Consider the following 5,027-nt stretch of genomic DNA (forward strand, 5'->3'; position numbering starts at 1 on the left):
CGGGAGCGGCACCTGAGTCCCCGCCGGGGGCGGCTCGCTGCGGCAGCGAGACTGTCCCTTACCGCCCGCTGTACCGGCGGCTCGGCGCAATGGCCGCGGGTGGGGGCTGCCACTGCGGGAAAGGCCTTCTTAATCGAGCTCCGCGCAGAGGCCAGCCCTCCAGCGGGCGGGGCCCAGAGGGGCCTGAGCAATCGATCGCCGAGCGGGTGGCGTGCCACCGCCCACGGGTAGCTGTGAGGGGGCGGTGGGAGGCGGTGGCGGGAGCCGCGGACTGCTTCGGAGTGGCCTGTGGGCGAGTTCTGCAGTCCGACGGCCAAGCGTGTAACTTCTGTACAATGGAGAAATATTTATTAGCTTTTTACGTGACGTCTTACAATTTCAGAGGAAATTTGTGCTACAACAAAAGAATAATTTTTACCATTTTATTGTGATCATCTTACCTGTTTCCTGAAGTGAACGACAACCAATATTTTCTGTATACATAGCAGATTTCCCTTGACTGTGACTGCTTTCATTCTGCTTCACTGAATTCCCCCCTAGGTCTGCGATGTCCTTGCCAGGATGGTGTAACAAATGCTGTACAAATACAACACCTTCAAAATGCAGCTGTGCCGTGGGGTTAAATGATGGCCTCATGTTGTTCACAGTCCTGCTCCTACTCTGTCCTTAACACAGTGATCTTGGCATACTTTTGGAATTTATGGTGCAAATGGAGCAAGACCACAAAGCGCAATGCAAAAGGCCACACAAACCCCATTCTTGAGTAACAAAGAAGCCCCTAACATGTATAGACATGTCCAAACAGGCACTGCTCTGTACATCAGAATCTGCATATTTCATTTGTCCTGTTGCCTTTTCGCCCATGTTGTTTCAGGTAATCAACAGAATCATGAGGCATACCTACGACTTCCCAAATACCTAGGGCAGGAAATAACGGTGGTTTGCTAAAACCAGAACTTCTAGTAGTGACCAACCTGTGTGTGAAAAGCATGAGGTGCAGCCTAGGTCTAGGATGAAATGCTGCTGGGGTGACCTAAGTTTGAGAAGTACCAATACTGTACAACCTGCCATTTGTTAACTGATGTCAATTCCTTGCAGCTTCTCAGCAAACTAAAGTCTAGACAGCCAAAAACCTGTTTTAAAGCAGGATATGTTTACTCCTACTTTCGCATACTCCTGCTTTTCCATTTCACTTCAACTGTGCTAGATTCTTAGCTCAGAGGTGCTGTTCCTTCAGACTAAGGGCACAGCCGATGGGATTACTTTGTGCATGCAGACACATCTGCCAGAATTTCCATGGCAATATTTTGTCATTACCAACGTGCTCTTTTGGCAGTCTCTCTAAATAATTTGGTACCTGGCAAGTGTTGACTCATTTCGTTACATTTTGTTTATTGGAAGGAAGGACTGCACAGCATAACTCTACTTACAGCTATATGACCTGTAATCCTCAAATACAATATCTGTAGTGATACCTCCAAAAGCAGAAAGGAAGGGAAGAACACAGATGCAGGGACAGGGAATGCTGCTTACTCAGGTTAGCAACATGAGTAAGGATCTTATTTCTTCTTTAATGCAGTGAGGAAAGTAAACTGCTTGGCTTTTCCTCTGCTTTCCTGCCACACCTTCTTATTTTAGCCTATTCTGCTGTATCACAATTCACACATCTAGAAGAGACAGGATAGAAAAAATGCAGTGTGGTGCTACGCTGAACAGCGTCTTTGTAGAGAAATACAGAGCTTTGACTTCCCTAGCAGCATCTAGAGGCTGTAGGTGTTGTACTGTCTTCATTAAAACCATGCTGGAATGCATTCTTCAAAACAGGATCTGGAAATGTACCAAGTTCCTGCATGGTGAACACGGAGCCTTGCATAGCTTTGATGGTGTATTCGGTTTGCACAGCAAGGTTTTGGTAGTAGGGGAGTGCTACAGGGTGGCTTCTGTGAGAAGCTGCCAGAAGCTGCCCCCATGTCCGACAGAGACAATGCCAGCTGGCTCCAAGACAGACCGGCTGCTGGGCAAGGTCGAGCCCATCAGCAACAGTGGTAGTACCTCTGTGGTAACATAGAATCATAAAATCATAGAACAGTTTTGGTTGGAAGAGACCTTCAAGATCATCGAGTCCAACCTTTGTCCTAGCTCTACCAACACCACTAAACCGTGTCCCTAAGTACAACATCTACCCGTCTCTTAAACACCTCCAGGGATGGTGACTCCACCACCTCCCTGGGCAGGCTGTTCCAATGCCTGACAACCCTTTCAGTAAAGGAATCCTTCCTAATATCCAGCCTGAACCTCCCCTGGTGCAGCTTAAGGCCTTTTCCCCTTGTTCTATTGCTTGTTACTAGGAAGAACAGACTGACCCCACCTCGCTACAACCTCCTTTCAGGTAGCTGTAGAGAGTGATAAGGTCTCCCCTCAGCCTCCTCTTCTCCAGGCTAAACAGCCCCAGATCCCTCAGCCATTCCTCATACAAGACATGCTCCAGATCCTTTACTAGCTTGGTAGCCCACCTTTGTACCCTCTCCAGCACCTCAATGTCCTTCTTGTAGTGAGGGGCCCAAAACTGGACACAGTACTTGAGGTGCAGCCTCACCAAAGCTGAGTACAGGGGCACGATCACCTCCCTGCTCCCGCTGACCACACTATTCCTGATACAGGCCAGGATGCTGTTGGCCTTCTTGGCCACCTGAGCACACTGCTGGCTCATGTTCAGCCGGCTGTCAATCAACACTCCTGGGTCCCTCTCTGCCAGGCAGCTCTCCAGCCACTCCTCCCCAAGCCTGTAGCACTGCTGGGGTTGTTGTGGCCAAAGTGCAGGACCCGGCACCTGGCCTGATTGAAACTCATGGAATCGGCCTTGACCCATCAATCCAGCCTATCTAGATCCCTCTGTAGAGCTTCCCTACCCTCAAGCAGATCAACACTTCCACCCAGCTTGGTGTCATCTGCAAACTTACTAAGGGTGCACCCCACCCCCTCGTCCAAAGCATTGATAAAGATGTTAAACAGGAGTGGCCTCAGTACTGAGCCCTGGAGGACGCCACTCGTGACTGGTCACCAACTGGATTTAACTCCATTGACCTCAACTCTCTGGACTCGGCCATCCAACAGTTTTTCACCCAGCAAAGCGTATGCCCATCCAAGCCAAGAGTAGTCAATTTCTTTAGGAGAACGCTGTGGGAAACAGTGTCAAATGCCTTACTAAAGGCGAGGTAGATGACATCTACAGCCTGTCCCTCATCCAACAAGCGGGTCACCCTGTCATAGAAGGAGATCAGGTTTGTTAAACAGGACCTGCCTTTCATAAACCCATGCTGACTGCGCCTGGTTGTCCTGCGTGTGCTGCATAATGGAACTCAGGATGATCTGCTCCATCAGCTTCCCTGGCACTGAAGTCAAACTGACAGGCCTGTAATTTCCCGGATCATCCTTCCATCCCTTCTTATATATGGGTGTTATACTGGCTGACTTCCAATCTGCTGGGACCTCCCCAGTCAGCCAGGACTGCTGATAAATGATGGGCAGTAGCTTGGTGAGCACCCCTGCCGGTTCTCTCAGCACTCTAGGATGTACCCTATCTGGCCCCGTAGATTCATGCACTTGATGTGGAGCAGCAGGTCACTGACCATCTCCTCCTGGATTGTGGAGGGAGGACATTTTGCTTCTGGCCCCTGTCTCTTGGCTTGGGGGGCTGACTTTCCCTGGTACAAGTGTTGCTATTACTTAAGACTGAGGCAAAGAAGGCATTAAGCACCTCAGCCTTATCCTTGTCTCTTACTACCACATTACCTCCCGGATCTAGTAGGCAATGGAGGCTCTCCCTAGTTTTTCTTCTGTTGTTAATGTATTTATAGAAACTTTTCTTGCTGCCCTTTACCTCCAAAGCCAGATTAACTTCTAGCTGGGCTTTGAACCTTCTAATTAACTCCCTGCATAACCTAACAACATTCTTATACTCATTATGAGTGGTCTGCCCCTTCTTCCAGAGGCCATAGACTCTCCTTTTTTCCCTGATTTTAAGCCAAATCTCCCTATTCAGCCAGGCCTGTTTCTTTGCCACTGGCTCATCTTATGGTACATGGGGATGGCCTGTTCCTGTGCCTTTAAGATTTCCGTCTTAATAAGTGTCCAGCCTTCCTGGACTCCTATACCTTTCAAAACTGACTCCCAAGGGCTTCTACCAAGTAACTTCTTAAACAAGTCAAAGTCTGTCCTTTGAATTCCAAAGTGGCAGCCCCCCTTTCTAAGATCTCTAAGAATAGAAAACTTAATACTTTCGCAGTCACTGTCCCTCAGACTGCCTCCAACTGCTACATCCTCCACAAGACGACCTCTGTTCACAAACAGGAGGTCCAGCAGGGCACCTTTCCTGGTCAGTTCACTTACCAGCTGCGTGAGGAAGTTATCCTCCACACATTCCAGGAACCTCCTGGATTGTTCCCTCTCTGCTGTGTTGTATTTCCAGAAGATACCTGCGAAGTTGAAGTCCACCACAAGAACAGTGGCAAGTGACCATGAGATTTCTCCCAAGTGCTTATAGAATGTTTCATCTACCTCACTGCTCTGATTGGGAGTTGCTCCTACAACAATATCAGTTTTATTGGCCTTGCCCCTTATCCTAATCCAAACACTCTCAACCCCATCATCACTGTACTTAAATTCTGAGCATTAATATATTTAAGAAGTGGGAGGAAGGTTGCTGCACAACAGCCATTGCAGCAGGAGAGAGAAGTGAGAATATGTGAGAGAAACAACCCTGCAGACAACAACGTCAGTGAAGAAGGAGGGGGAGGAGGTGCTTCAGGCACTGAAGCAGAGTCACCTGCAGCCCATGGTGAAGACCATTGTGAGGCAGGCTGTCCCCCTGCATCCCATGGAGGTTAATGGTGGTGGAGCAGATACCCACCTGCAGCCTGTGGAGGACCCCACACCAAAGCAGGTAGATGTCTGAAGGAGGCTGTGATCCTGTGGAGAGCCCAGGCTGGAGCAGGTTCCTGGCAGGGCCTGCAAGCCCATGGAAGGAG

Source organism: Leptosomus discolor, chromosome Z (assembly GCF_034619465.1).
Source record: "Leptosomus discolor isolate bLepDis1 chromosome Z, bLepDis1.hap2, whole genome shotgun sequence".
Classification (NCBI taxonomy): Eukaryota; Metazoa; Chordata; class Aves; order Leptosomiformes; family Leptosomidae; genus Leptosomus; species Leptosomus discolor.